This window comes from Ipomoea nil, unplaced genomic scaffold (assembly GCF_001879475.1).
Source record: "Ipomoea nil cultivar Tokyo-kokei standard unplaced genomic scaffold, Asagao_1.1 scaffold2280, whole genome shotgun sequence".
NCBI classification, from domain to species: Eukaryota; Viridiplantae; Streptophyta; class Magnoliopsida; order Solanales; family Convolvulaceae; genus Ipomoea; species Ipomoea nil.
The window spans coordinates 2,305,512-2,322,268 of NW_017618708.1; positions in this window are offsets into that span (position 1 = coordinate 2,305,512).

Consider the following 16,757-nt stretch of genomic DNA (forward strand, 5'->3'; position numbering starts at 1 on the left):
ACGAGTGACCACCCCATTAAAGAGCGTGAGTGAGGGAGTGACGTGAGGTCCTATTTTATTTTTGTGCAGCCGTGCAGGGTACATCATGTCGGGTCCAAGTGAGATAGATGAGCAAGAGTTGAGTCTTGACATGCGCCTCATGATGAGAGCCATGAAAGGACAATTCTCTAAGTTTAGTAATGTGATTGAGGGGTTGAGTGAACGAATTGAGAGAGTTGAGGAAGTTCAACGACAAAATCAAAATGGGAGAGGTAATGTGAGAAGGTGTGGGGATGAAGAAGAAAGGGTTGAGGAAAGTGAGAGTGAGCAAGATGGGGAAGAAGAAAATGATAGAAGGAGAAGAATGAGGGACAGAGAATATAGAAGGGAGTATAGAGATAGGAGGAGGTTAGATGACGAATTGGGAAATGTTAAGATGTCGATGTCATCGTTTTCGAGAAAAAGTGACCCTGATGCTTACCTAGAATGGGAGAAGAAAGTAGAGAGAGTGTTTGCTTTTCATAATTACTCTGAGAGGAAGAAAGTAAACTTAGCAGCTCTAGAATTCACCGACTATGCGATATTATGGTGGGATAAGGTAGTTCTCAGCAGAAGAAGGAGTGGGGACAGACCGATCGAAACTTGGAGGGAGATGAAGATAGTAATGAGGAAAAAGTTCGTGCCCAATTGGTTCCACCGAGAATTACACCAACAACTACAAGATCTTATCCAAGGTAGAATGACGGTGGCTGAATATGATCATGAAACTGAAAAGATTATGACCAAAATAGGGCTTGAGGAAGATCCTGAAACAACGATATCCCGGTTCATCAAGGGATTAAATTGGGATATTCAGGACGAGATTGAGATGTATGATTTTTTTGATTATGAGGAGCTAGTATAAAAGGCAATACAAATTGAAAAGAAGCTCAAAAGGAAAAAAAGACGTGCGCATACTTCTAACTGGAAAGTAGGCAAAGAGCAAAAGGAGGAAAAAAATGAATGCAAGCCTAGAGTTGAGACTAATAAAGGAAAGGAAGTCGAGGAGGGTAATGACAAAGGGAAGGCGAAAGCTTCTACAAGCAGACCAAGTGGCGTTAAGTGCTTCAAATGCATGGGAAGGGGACACATTGCAAGAGAAAGTCCAAACAAAAAGGCCATGATAATGCATCCAACTGGCGAAATAGAAACAGACTCTGAACATGGCAATGAACAAGATGATTTGAGAGGGGAGAATGCTGCAATAAGTGAAGATGAGAACGTTATTGAGCATCCAGTGGAAGGAGAAACATTAATGGTAAGGAGATTACTTAATTTGCAAGCAAGAGCCGATGAAGAACATAGAGAAAACATTTTTCATACTCGATGCCATATTCATGGCAAGGTGTGTAAGGTGATAATTGACGGAGGGAGTTGTGCAAATGTTGCAAGTACCAAGCTAGTTACGAAATTGGGATTAACCGTAAGGGAACATCCTACGCCCTATTCATTACAATGGCTCAACAAAGTAGGTGAAATCAAAGTGAATAAACAGGTTTTGGTGCCATTTTCTATAGGGAAATATATAGATGAAGTTTTATGCGACATAGTGCCGATGCAAGCTGCACATATACTTCTGGGAAGGCCTTGGCAATTTGACAAAAAAACTATTCATGAAGGACATAGTAATAGGTACTCTTTTGTACACAATGGACAAAAATCACGCTTGTACCTTTGTCGCCACAACAAATTTATGAAGATGAAAAGAAATTGAATGAAAAAGAAATAGAGAGAAAAAACAAGAGAAAAACAAAAAGAAAAAAATGAATTGAGTGCACAAGAGGATGAGGGAAGTAGTAAAAACAATTTCTTTTGCAAAAAAAGAGAGGTTGAACAAGCTATGAAAGCTGGGAGGTCAATTTTAATGATGTTATATAAGGGACTTAGTCCCGAGACTACTAACCTCAAGCACTTGCCCGAGGCAGTGTCTTCTTTGATGCAGGACTTTGAGGACATCTTTCCCACGGAGATGCCCACTGGACTACCGCCAATAAGGGGGATTGAACACCAAATAGACTTGGTGCCAGGGGCACCAATTCCCAATCGTCCTGCCTATAGATGCAGTCCTGATGAAACTAAGGAAATACAAAAACAGGTGGAGGAGTTATTGTCTAAAGGACATGTGAGGGAAAGTCTTAGTCCTTGTGCAGTACCAGTGTTACTTGTGCCCAAGAAAGATGGGTCGTGGAGAATGTGTGTTGATTGCCGTGCAATCAACAAAATAACTGTTAGATACCGTTTTCCCATTCCTCGTCTAGATGATATGTTAGATGAATTGCATGGTGCATGTATGTTTTCTAAGATTGATCTAAGATCTGGTTATCACCAAATTAGAATACGTGAGGGGGACGAATGGAAAACGGCATTCAAGACCAAACAAGGTCTATACGAATGGCTTGTTATGCCATTCGGACTCACTAATGCACCTAGTACATTCATGAGACTTATGAATCATGTGCTCCGAGACTTCATAGGGAAAAGCGTAGTGGTATATTTCGATGATATACTAATCTATAGCAAAAGTCTCGAAGAACATATTGGGCACCTACGAAAAGTATTTATACTCTTGAGGAAACATCAATTATATGTTAACCTTAAGAAGTGTGAATTTTGCACAAATTCCGTTCATTTTCTTGGCTATATTGTGAATGCCAATGGAATTGAAGTGGATAGTGCCAAAGTCAAGGCTATCCAAGAATGGCCCACACCAAGAAATGTTAGTGAAGTACGGAGTTTTCACGGCTTAGCTAGTTTCTATCGCCGATTTGTGAAAGACTTTAGTACTATTGCTGCTCCACTAACTGAGGTGATTTAAAAAAATGTGGGATTTCAGTGGGGGGAAAAGCAAGAATGTGCTTTCAACCTTCTAAAAGAAAAATTAAGCACTACTCTTGTACTTGCTTTGCCTAATTTTGAAGCAGCCTTTGAGTTAGATTGCGATGCTTCTGGGGTGGGTATAGGCGCTGTCCTAATGCAAGGAGGTAAGCCAGTTGCTTACTTCAGTGAAAAATTAAATGGGGCAAGTCTGAACTATCCAACCTATGATAAAGAGTTTTATGCTCTTGTTAGGGCACTAGAACATTGGGAGCACTACTTAAGGCCTAAAGAATTTGTGGTTCATACAGATCATGAATCCCTAAAATATTTACGAGGACAGGGAAAACTCAATAAACGCCATGCAAAATGGGTGGAGTACATTGAATCATTTCCATATGTGATCCAATATAAGCATGGTAATGAGAATGTTGTAGCTGATGCGTTGTCTCGTAGGTATACTTTGCTGACTACATTGCATGCACGATTTTTGGGTTTTGAGCACTTAAAAGGATTATATGTGCATGATAGTGATTTTAGTAGTGTTTTTGCTGCATGTCAGAGGGGGTCACGTGGGAAATATTATTTGCATGAGGGGTTCTTGTACAAGGCTGATAGATTATGCATTCCGCATTGTTCATTGCGAGAAATGCCAGTCAAAGAAGCCCACGGAGGGAGCTTAATGGGACATTATGGGATACACAAGACTTATGACATTTTGTGTGAACATTTTTATTGGCCCAAAATGAAAAGGGATGTTGGTAGAGTTTGTGAGCGTTGCATTATTTGTAGGCAAGCTAAGTCTACAAGCATGCCTCATGGATTGTATCTTCCTTTACCCGTAGCTAAGCACCCTTGGCTCGACATCTCGATGGACTTTGTTCTGGGATTTCCTAGAACTAAGCAAGGGCATGATTCTATATTTGTTGTAGTGGACCGTTTTTCCAAAATGGCACACTTCATTCCCTGCCATAAAACAGATGACGCAAGTAACGTAGCAAACTTATTCTTCAAGGAGATAGTAAGGTTGCATGGCATGCCTAAGACCATTGTGTCTGATAGGGATGTCAAGTTTTTGAGTTACTTTTGGAAAACACTCTGGGGTAAGTTAGGCACCAAACTGTTGTTTTCAACTACTTGTCATCCTCAAACGGATGGACAGACAGAAGTGGTAAACCGAACTTTGGGCACATTGTTAAGAGTGTTAGTAAAAAAAAATGTGAGAACATGGGGAGATTGCATTCCAATTGCCGAGTTCGCATACAATAGGCATGTGCATAGTACTACAGGTTTTTCCCCTTTTGAAGTAGTATATGGTTTTAACCCTTTAACTCCGCTTGATTTGTTGCCATTACCTGTAAAAGAGTATTTGAACACAGATGGTGCTAAGAAAGCTGAGATGGTTAAATCAATGCATGCGAAGGTGAGCCAGCAAATTGCTAAAAGGAACGAGCAAGTGGCCAAGCAAGTCAATAAAGGTCGAAAGCAAGTGATCTTCAAGCCCGGGGACTTAGTTTGGGTACACATGCGCAAGGGAAGATTTCCAACTCAAAGGAAATCCAAACTGCTTCCTCATGGAGATGGACCTTTTAAAGTGTTGGCACGATTTAATGATAATGCCTATTCCTTGGAGTTACCAAGTGAGTATAATATTAGTTCCACCTTCAATGTTGCTGACTTAACTCGTTTTAATGCGGACGAAGTTGATTCGGGGACGAATCCTGCTACGGAGGGGGAAGATGTTGAGGACAACAGAGGACAAACTAATGATATGCAAGACCCGCTGCGTGTCATGGAAGGTCCTATCTCACGGGTAAGGGCAAAGAGGTTGCAAGAAGCTTTAAATGGTCTCATAGATAAGTTAAACAACAAGAAGACCGAGAATGAGCTATGGGAACTTAGGGAGGGAACTGAAGCAACATATGTCAATTTGGTTGCGGTCCAAGATTGAGTTTCAAAGAAGCTGGCCAAATAATGGGAATGAGACTTACAACTAAAAATTGAATTCAAAATTCAATTTTTCTAGCTTAACAAATTGCTCCCTAGTCTCTTGAGATAGTAGCTAATCTTTAGCCCAGTTTTTAGTTATTTCTTCTTTTAGTTGGCTGAAAATAAGGTTGTCATAGTAGTATAAATAGCCTCATTATTTTGCTTTGAAGGGGAACAATGTATAAGATTAGAAATCAAAGTCTTGCGCCTCATAACGCAAGTTTTCTCTCACTGGGTCCTATGTGAGCTCTTCAACTTATCAAGGAAAATACCAGCCTTGTGGCGTCATCCCCGGTTTTTATCGTTCTATAGCCGGACGTGGCAAACCGCTATACACCAAAATCCAAAAACAAGAACACCTTAAATTCCAAACCAAAGCTCCCTAAACCTGCAACAAACCAACCTGTCAACCGCCTATTTCTTCGTTGAAACTACCATAACTACGCAGACACCAACTGGACTGATCTGAAGTTCCCTCGGCAGCTCGTAGCTTCACTCCGGTCTGCCGGTTCACAACACACTGGCCACATTATTCATATAGATTGTAGTGTTTTCGTTTGCAATGAAAGGCAACACAAAAAGCCCCTCACGCAGATACCCTTTCCCCAAGTAATCCCCCCTGCGAGTCATTATCATTCTTTCATATTCAAATACTAACCTAATCCCGACCCTTACCAATAAAGGCCTTGAGACTAAGTTCCTCCGCAGAGTGGGAACATACATTACATTGCTTAAAAATAAATTTTTTCCAGAACAAAGTTTTATTTCTACGGTACCACTACCTCTTACCTCGGCCATGCTATCATTTCCCATAAAAACTTGTTCACCTTGTCCTCGAGCAAAAAAAGGCTCTTATTGGAGTAGAAATGGCGTGATGCTCCAGTATCCACGATCCATTCCTCGGAGTCTTCTACAACATTGGCTTCTAGTGTTACGACTATTGCCACTACTTCAGAGTCTTCCACCACATTTGCCTGATTTTTTGGTCCGCCATGGTTCCCCTTCTGGTCAGTTGCTCCCTTCCTGTGGTAGCACTGCGCTGCACGATGCCCATGTTTCCCGCAGATGAAGCACCCACCTCCTTTCCCTGATTTCTGGTTTTTATTGGCCTTGAAGCGGTTGGTGTTGTTTGCCTTCACACCCTTTTGCCAGTTTTTGTTTTAACCACCGTTTCTAGATTTTGACCTGTCACTTGTTTCTATGACGTTAGCCTTTTAAGTTTTCAGGGAAAGAGACTGACCTTTGTCTTAGGCGAAATGCCTCTTCGATGTTGATGTGGTTCACCATTTCTTCCCATGTGCTTAATTTAGGTTCATGTTTCATTTTGTTTTGAAATTATGACCAGGATTCAGGTAACTTCTCAACCAATGCATAAGTTTGTAGAGTATCACTTACCGGAATGCCTTCGGTGATTAAATCACCAATTAAATTCTCAAATTCATGTACTTGATCAATAATCGGCTTACCGTTGACCATTTTTTAGTTCAACCAACTAGCGACATCATACTTTTTCCGACCTGCATCATCCGACCCATATTTCTTTTGCAGCAAGTCCCAAATCATCTTTGCGTACTTGTGAGGAGCATAAATGTCCAGCAATGAATCAGTCATATACTGAAGTAGAACACCACTTGCCGTTTTGTTATCACGTTCGAATTTGTTACGAATGTCTTTGGTTGGTTCAGATGATTTCGAGGAAGCAGGTGTCTTTGGGTCTAGTGTCTTTGGATCTGGAGTTGCATCTACAGTCGTTGCGGTCTCCAGTTGATCATCTTAAGCAGTTGATGTTAGGGACGCTGTTGCAGGCTGCACTACGTCGTACAGGTTCATTCGGGCAAAGGGATTGACGGCAAGCACGTAGTCAAGCTTGTGTGTCTCAAAGTGTACCATCATCTTCACCGCCCACCTGCGGTAGTTCATACCATTCAGTGGTTCAATCTTCGCGAGATCAGCGGCGGGCTTGGATACAAAGGACGACATTTTCATAAGTATTACGCTTTTAACTGTTGTGGAATTTTTGAAAATGTCGTAGTTTTTAATCTACGGTTAATATAGGCTGGAAAGTGCAAGTGTAGAAAGGGAATTTCTGTGACGTGTGCGAGACACTACCTTAAAAGCGTAATGCCGGAGACTGTGCGGTCTTTCATCCGGGTGCTTTCGACTAGCTAACACAGAAGGACTCACGCACTCACTTGCACTAGAGAGATACGTACTTGCAGAGAGTAAAGCTTCTTTTTTTTTGAGTGTAAACTCGAAGTTTGGGAAGGCAAGTATTTATAGTGTTGAGAATACCTGTCTTCCCTATTCCAGCCACAAAAATAGAGGGAGGAACGCAACTTGCGTTCCGAACCGAACCAAGCCGACCTGGCAGCAGCGGCGCGCGCGAGAATCCCCCTTTTCCCTCCCTTGAAAACATATCAAAGACTCCAAAAGGAGTGGTATTTAAAAGGTGGGAAAAGAGTCTCTAGGAAACCAATGTGGGATGAGTAATAAGACAAAAACACATCCTTTGAATGTTATCTCCAACAGTTGTCCCAGTTCGTGCTACGGTGAATACTGTGGTTGCCACTGAAGGTTTGGTTATGGTTTTTGTTGACGCAGCTGTCTTCCCAGAAACTTGTCAGGCCTATTTCGGCGTAGTGATGAAAGATGTCAGTGGAGAGGTTATTGCAGCGAAGAATGGGGCAGTTAGATGCTTAGATGATCCTCATTTGGCGGAGGCGCTCACGATTAAAGAGGCTCTCTCTTGGCCAAAGGAAAGGGGTCTCACAAAGGTCCAGATTCACACCGATTGCCAGATGGTTTGCAACTTAATTAATGGTGCATCACCGGATTACTCGTATGCTGGGTGCATGATCAATGAATGCCGTATTTTTAAACAACACTTTGATATAGTGTCTTTTAATTTTATCCTTAGATTAGCGAACAAGGTCGCTCATACTCTTGTTAGAGGTGATAGTTCTCAGTCTAGTCCTTCTTGTTGGATTCTTTATATTCCTGCTTGTATTGCTCATCTGATTTAATAAAGTGGTTTACTTTTCTTTTCAAAAAAAAAAAAAAAAACAACCGTCCCTACTATTTCAGTTTGGTTGCTGTAGTGTCCGGTTTGGTTCAAATTGAACTGTGGTCATCCCTACATATAAGTAATAATTTGGTAGAGAAGAAAAATAAATGAAATAATAATTTTAAGGGTAAAAATGTCCATTTAACATCAAAGGTGAAAAACCACCGCTTTTAAAAATAATTGAGGGGATAAATATGGATACGTGAATAACTCAAGGGGAGAAAGTACTATAAGCCTATAATTCGGAGAGAGGGGGGGGGGGGGGGGGGGGGAGGATGCCATTTCCCCTCCTTTTTTTAATCGTTTCAATTTTATCGAATGTCTCAATACAATATAGCAATCGTTATACCGTGCACCAGGGCGCACATTGCTCAAAATGACGTCGTTTTGTATTTTGGTATAAAATTCTGTACATTCGAAACAAGGGATTTTTATCATTTTAAAAAAGATTATGTGTTTTCAGGTATAAACTTCTGTGTTTTCAAGTATAAAATTCTGTGTTTTCTATTATATAATTCTGTACATTCGAACCATTGGAATTTTCAGTTATAAAATTATGTGTTTTCAGGTATAAAATTCTGTGTTTTATATTATATAATTTTGTACATTCGAAACATGGAGATTTTCAGTTATAAAAGTTCTGTGTTTTCAGGTATAAAATTCTGTGTTTTCAGGTACAAAGTTCTGTATTTTCTATTATACAATTTTGTACATTCGAAACATAATTTTTTTTTGGAATAAGGGTCAAATAGGCCACTCAACTGCAAACAAAAATGCAATTAGGACATTGAACTAAAAAAGAATGCAATTAAGTCATTGAACAACACAAAAACATGCAATTTAGCCCAAAATGACCTGTTTACCTGTTATAACAAGTTACCCATTTTTTAATTAATTTTTAAAAATAATTTTTAATTTTTAATAAATAATTAATTAAAATTAAAAAAAAAAAAAAACAGAAACAGCCGGCCGGAGACGAATCGTCTCCGGCCGGCTTCGTCTCCATGGCCGGAGACGAAGGACGTCGTCTCCATGGCCGAAGACGAAGACCTTCGTCTCCATTGCTGGAGACAGAGGTTTTTTTTTTTTTTAAATTTAATTATTTATATATTAAAAATTATTTCTAAAATTTAATTAAAAAATGGGTAACTTGCTACAACAGGTAAACAAGTCATTTTGGGCTAAATTGCATGTTTTGTGTTGTTCAATTGCTCAATTGCATTCTTTTTTAATTCAATGGCCTAATTGCATTTTTGGGTGCAGTGAGTGGCCTATTTGACCCTTATTCCATTTTTTTAAGGGATTAACAGCAGACACACAAAAAAAGTACAAAACGATATCGTTTTGGGTCATGGCGCATAATATATTGTGCATCCTAGTGCACGGTATAATTTCCCACAATATAGTTTGAAAATTTTTAAAAATAAAACGTTAAGTGGATTACAAGCCTGCCAAATCCAGGCTTCAATTAGTCAATATTTTTTAAATAAAGTTGTTCGTGATGCGAAATCTTTTTTTTTTTTTTTTTTTTGGCATGAACATCTAATCTAATATAATCTAATCTAATCTAATTCTATAATAAAGCAAGAACTTCTTGCAAAAATTATTTCTCACTCAGTAAAAATGACACCGTTTGAAGTAATATTGATTGTCGAAAAATTAAATGCTTTTACAATAAGTTGTTAAACTGAGGAAATTAATAATGAAATCAGATTTTTTATAGCCGAAATAATAAATGGTTTTTATACCTAACTTTCTCAGATTTGTGTATTACCAATGTATGTTAATAATGAAATCAAATTTTTTTATTAGTGATGGGAGATTCCCTAGACCGCACCATTTAATTATACATGGCCTGTTCAGTTTCCAATGTCCGCTCTTCAGTCTAATTTGAATTTGAACTGAAGTATACACACTGATATCATTATAAATACATGTACAATCACAAATAAAAGGTGCTGAATTTTTTTTCCTCCAAAATGCCTCCTCTCAAAACAAGAGCGATCAAATATCTGTTGGTCAGTAAAGCTGCAGATTAGGTTCAAACAAGGTATCAAAATATTGCATCCTCTCTCACTTTCTCTTGAAAAATAATAGAATCATGTAAAAATGAAAACTGCATAGTTGATAAAAGGCAGTATTAGGTTCAAACAAGGTATCAAAATACAAACACAGTGAAAGATTTGTTCTTCAAACTGCCCTTTTGAATTATACAAAATTGTTAGTTCTGTTTAAACTACATATTGAGTGCTTTTTAAACTATCTTTTTGCAGAGATTTTTTACTAGTTATGCTGCAAGGTGGATAGAAGACATCTGGTATTGCTTTTTAAACTAATATTAATTTTACATTAGACAGTGCTATTTGCAATTTTAAATTGAACTAAAAGAACTCTTCAATGGTGTATCTAAAACTGTTAGTTCTGTTTAAACTTCTTATTGAGTGCTTTTTAAACTATCTTTTTGCAGAGATTTTTTACGAATTATGGTGCAAGGTGGATAGAAGACATCTGGTATTGCTTTTTAAACTAACTAGTAGTTGCACCCGTGCGGTGCACGGTAATATGTATACATAATTATCAAAAAATAAATGGATACCGAAGTTGTTGAAATTTTATTAAACATTATTGAATACTTCTTTGTATACGACATTTGTAGTGTTTTTTTTTTTATTTTACATTTTCATCCCAAATAAGAATTTTTAATCCCTTAGGATTACTCACTCTTGACACTGCTACATACAATTGACCATGATTAAAAACCGGTCTCTTCAAAAACAAACCCACGTTGGATAGTGTCTGGCCTTGACTTTTATTTATTGTCATTGCATATGACAACATTAGTGGGAATTGCTTCCTTTGGAACTTAAAAGGCAATCTTGGATCACAAGGTGTTCATCCTTGGAATTAAGACCTTTGTACCGGCACTTGCACCACATAGTATTTGAGCTTCTAAAACATGATCTGCCAACTTTGAAATTATCATTCTTGTACCATTGCACAACCCCAATGAGTGCTCAATATTCCTCAAAAGCATATCTGGAGACCCAACTTTTAGAGTCAATGAGTGATTTGGAACTCCTGAACACCTTAATCCATTTAAAAATTCTGGAGTGTGCAAATCAGCAAGCATGTCAACATTTGAATCCGATTTACAGACCGAGTCACAACTGAGATACGTCCTTCCTTCGGCATTATATATTCATTCATGTATTCATTTACTGCATCCACAATATCCAGTGTTGGTGTCAAAATAACACGATCTTTTAGGTATTCAATATCATTATGACCTCGGCGAAACATAGGGAATATGCTATCAACAATTGTAGAAATTGGATCCTCAACACAAGTTAGCACAAATTCTTCAGGAATATTTATCTCACATTCTTCAAGTTAGTACAAACTGTGTGCTGGGATACCAACTAATTCAGAACACTCCCTATCCCACAAAAGGAAGGGAGCATCTCGTAGACCTTTATCAAGAACAATCACTTTCACTCTATACCTTGCCATGCCTTGTTGATACTTCTTATCACAGTGTGTACAACTTAAATCACCTAATTGGCCAGACAGTTTTCTATTACATCCTGGTGACATGCATTAGATGTACATCCATCCAAATGACCCTTCAATTCCCACTATTTCAGCAGGAACATAGAATTCCCCATTCTGCCATAGGAAATGTAACTTGGTTAGTATGTATTATAATGATAAATAATTACTGATCTTACTGGACTGTATTAAGGATATCAAAAATTTCAGAGTATAACCTGTTTCTTTTTCAACAATTCAGTAACTGGAGTTACAGTCAAAGCACCACTGGTGAAGTCATCAATTCCTTGGGATTGAGAAAGCACAGTTGCAGTGCTGATACTGTGTAAAGGGCTGTGTGATGCACTTAACCTACAGGTAACAAAAACAGTAAATTATATGAGCCCACTGCATGTTATGAATAAGTGTTATAAATAATAGATACAGAAGATTCATTGTTGTCTCATGCATTGTTATGTGTTGAGTTGTAAAATGTAGACAATAGATAACATCTAAAATCTGAAAAGGCACTTACTGAAATTTAAAATGCATGCTATTTAAAATGTATACAGTAGACAGTAGATAACATACTAAAATCCACGCTATTTAAAATGTAGAGAGTAGATAACATTATAAAAACCATGCTATTTGAAATGTAGTCAGTAGATAATATTTAAAATCAAAAAAGGCACTTACTGAGAATGAAAATCCATGGTATTTAAAATATAGACAGTAAACAGTAGATAACATTATAAAGCACACGCTATTTAAGGCACTTACTGAGATTTAAAATCAGCAAATTCCTGATAAGGTCCATGCAAATGAAGTTGGGTAGCATCATAGCAGCTAGTAATTCTGATTTCACCTATTAGAATCATAGATGTTAATGATTGTTGGAAAACCTAGAAAAAAATCAAAAGAATAATGCAATGGCATAACTTACAATTCACCACTTTTGCCCGACAAAGTTGAAGAACCAAAATTAGGGGTTCTTTAAGACTAGAATCATAATATGGTACCATGGAAGCAACATGACTGTCCCAAACAGTGCACTGTAATGTATTTCCCCTATAGGCAATTCTGTTAGAAAGAATTTAATGATTAAAAATATAGGCACATAGTTGTTAGTAGGAAACTTACTCATTATCCGCCATTTTGAAATCTAGAAGTTTTGCTGGTCTGCCTCCTATTATTTTGTCCACAGGAGCATGGATCTCGACAACTCTGCCTATTAAATCTGTAAGAACAAAAAAAAAAAAAAGAATAGTAGACAAAATACAGAAATAGAAAACTTAAAAATAGCAACAACATGAACTAAATACTTACCAAACAACACCTTGTCATTCACTTGAGTACGGTTTTTCAAAGAGTCATAGTTTTAGCTGAAACATCTTATTAGGAAAACCTTTCAATTTGATGGCCTTTACTTGAGTCTTATAGTTTAACCTAATCATATATTCGTGATCACAAGTTTTGAAAGTATAATAGTGGGTGAAAACCAAAAAGTTTTTTACAGAATAGAGCTTCCCTTCTATGAACACATTTTTATATTTCTGGACATCACTGTTTTGCATATTCAAATGTATGAAAGTACCCTGCACGTAGGATTAGTGAAATAAATAAGACATGTGTATTGCATTGAAATCTTTATAAAGCCTAAAGCTTAAACAGTGAAATAAAATCATAAAAATGACACGAAAATACCTCTTTATCACAGACCAAAACTTCTCGACTCTTGATCGATCTCGGTTGACCCTCTGTTCTCAGCTATTTCATAGCATCTAACACACTTGACTCTTATTGCTTTCTCCCTATCAAGCGGGCCAATGTCTTTTACTGGAACATACATTGGCATTGTTTAGTTGCTGAAATTTTTGGCGTGTTTTTTGTAAAATGCAGGTGATACGAACTGAATATAATCTGAAGTTTGGAGGGGAATTCTCCATCGACACAGGCTTATATAGAATATAAAACAGTGGATTTCAAAATCTGGGAAGACTGAAGGGGCTGTCGACCTTTCAGTTTTCAAGAGCATGTTGCGGCTACATTTAAATGTTTATGGAGAAATCGATTTTCAAAGCAGTCTTTATAATTAACACTTTCGTTAGAAGTTTGTAATAATTAGAATTCTATTTAATATTTTTTTTTGTTGGTATTGCAAAAAAGTAGCCAACAGTATTTAATTGCACGCGATAAATAACAACTTTTTCTCAGGCCATCGAACGGCGTCGTTTTCATTGGGCGGGATTTTGGCATAGGCAGAAACTTAGTGCTTTATTATAATGATAGATATTAATTTTACGTTAGACAGTACTATTTGCAATTTTAAATTGAATTAAAAGAACTCCTCAATAGTGTATCTAAAACTGTTAGTTCTGTTTAAACTTCTTATTGAGTGATTTTTAAACCATCTTTTTGCTGGGATTTTTTGCTAATTATACTGCAAGGTGGATAGAAGACATCTGGTATTGCTTTATAATTAGAAATTTAAGTGTGTTTAGGTAGTAGGCATCTAATTTTGTAATTGTACTAAAGGATTATTGTTCTTAAGTCTATGCAGTTAGTAATACAATTATGCTATTATTTCGAAGTAGTTTACTTAATTCAGATAATGTAAATAACTTTAGTTACAAAATCAACAAACCTTTATTGTAAGGTATATGTTTACAAAACACAAATAATCATAGGTTCTGCCTTACTTAACAAATTAAAAAACAATGTTAGGATGCAATAAAGACAGTGGGATACAAAGGGCATGACACTCATAGACAATTAATCTAATTTTTTTTTGAAATCCTATTTTAACTCATATACTCTACCATTTTTTTTTTGTATTTGAAAAATAATTAGGAATCATCTGCAGTTGATGAATTAAACAGTCCAACCATTGCAGCTAATGGGATTGCTAAATAAGGAGAATGGATCAAACAAACTCTATTCAAAGATCCCTAATGGATAAGTTTTGGTTAACTCAGAACCTATGAAGGCAAAGCTGGACTTCATAAAGAATGAAAAAAATAATTGGCACTATTATTTATTTGCACTATCTATTTTCACTACTGGAAATTATGGAATTTCCGACCACCTAAAAGTGATCTTAAATCAAGTTGATACCAAAAAGTGGTCGGAAATAGCAATAAAGATTTTTCTGGATACCAAAAGTGGTAGGAATAAGGCTTTACGACTTGAATTAAGATTACTTTCAGGTGGTCAGAAATTTCATAATTTCCAGTAGTGTTTGTATGTTAATCAATAGGCACTTTTATTTATTTGCCAGTGTAATATATAATATTTGTATCTGACTTACAGTTACAGACTTACATGTGCCTTAAAAAATCTTTTGGGCCTCTTAAACTCTAAAGACAGTTGAAAGTCAAGTGATTCATATTTTGATGCCTAATATGTTTGTTATACGTTTTCTTATGATATATAGATAGCATAACATCTTTGACAGGTTTTATACCAGGAAGGGCTATTGACCGAAGGGAAAGTTTTAAAATAAGTAAAAAAATATCTATTTTTAACCAGAAGATAGAGACTTATCACACTTTGTAACCTAAAATAAATGAATTGTCATTCTAATTCACTAATGTGAGTTAGAATGTATTTAGATGTATGTAACTCACATTCTATCTAATTAACTCATAAATATGAAACATATAACTCAAAAGCTAAAGACAACTGTATCAAAAACTTAACAATCTTCAAAACTAAAATAGGAATCAACTTAGGTAAAAAAAATGTAGAAAATTGGAATCAACTCAATCGATTGCCAAAATTGTAATCAAATGTTAAAGATGAGTAAAAAAAAAATCAAAAGAATCAAACTTAGAAAATTGGAATCAACTTGATTGCAAAAAGTAGAAGATTTGAAGAATAATAAATCAAAGGCATCACAAACTTAAACATCTTAAGAATCAATAGTAGGCATCAATTTAGGTATTAGATTGATCAAACGTAATAGAGGGGATTACAGAATAGTATATCAGTAGTCTACCACTACTCCTAACTAATAGGCTAATAGAGTTAGACTTAATCTCCTACCACAAACTAATATACTATAGACATCACATAACAATAATAATAATAATAATAATAACAATAATAATAATAATAATATGAACCGTACTAACATAGACAACTTAACAAAAATGTTATAGTTTATAGTTAGATTAAACTTTAAGTCAAAATATTAGGTTACAGTCACTATCAAATAAATCAAAGTAGAAGATTTGAAGCCTAATCAATCAAAGTAGGCATCAGAAACTTATAAAACTTAAGAATCAACCGTAGGCATCAACTTAGACTAAATTCAACTTTAAAAAAATACAGTTTCAAGTTAGATTAAATGTTAAGTCAATATATTTTTTTACAGTTACTATCAGTACATAAAGAATTTCACTTTTTGAATTAATGTGTTGGATTGTAATGTTCAAGATGATTAAATTAATCTTTTATATACTTCAAAAATTGTTTCTTAATCATCAAAGTTTAGAAATAGGGCTACAGATTAGATCATAATCTGAACCTAGCTACTTTGAACTTTATAATCAAAGCAGGCATCACAAAATCAGCCCATAACTTCAAAATCAATGGTAGGCATCACCTTAGGTAAAAATTTAGGGTTACCGTCACTATCAATTAAAAAAGGTTTTCACTTTTAGGGCTGAAAATTATATTCAAATGTTAAACATGATTTAATGAGTCCATTATATACTTAAAATTTTGATTTTTAATCATCAAAGTTGTTTTTATATAAGGCATCAGATTAGATTATACCGGTTACCTGCCTTGAATTTTAAAACAAACATCGATGTAAATAAAGTAAATTAAGTAAGTATTTTGAACCATTAATTTAGAATGAGACTTTTTTTTTTTTTTTTTTTTTTTTTTTTTTTTTTTTTACATTTCTCAACTACACTAAAGATGAATAAATTAAAAGAATATACAACAAAATATATCAAAAATCCTTTGTCTGAACCATTGCAGATCATCTGCCCAGCTATGTAGCAACTAATAGATGTACTAATAGTTAATAAAAATTGAGAAAATTGGGCATCAGAATTATGTTTGAAAAATAATCCGTACATAATCTAAAAAATGATGACTACTGGGAACACCATTATTAAATGATAAAATTAAGTATCACATATTGATAGCAATTTCAAGAAAAAAATGAATAGTCATCATGTTAAAAATACTGAAAACCTTAATGATAACTGTAATTAATGAACATCAAAACAGTTTTACAATAGATCATTGATTCAAACTTCATATATCTCAAATTGAAGAAATCATACAACAAATTGCACAGGAGACCAAGGATATGAGGCAAATTAAAACA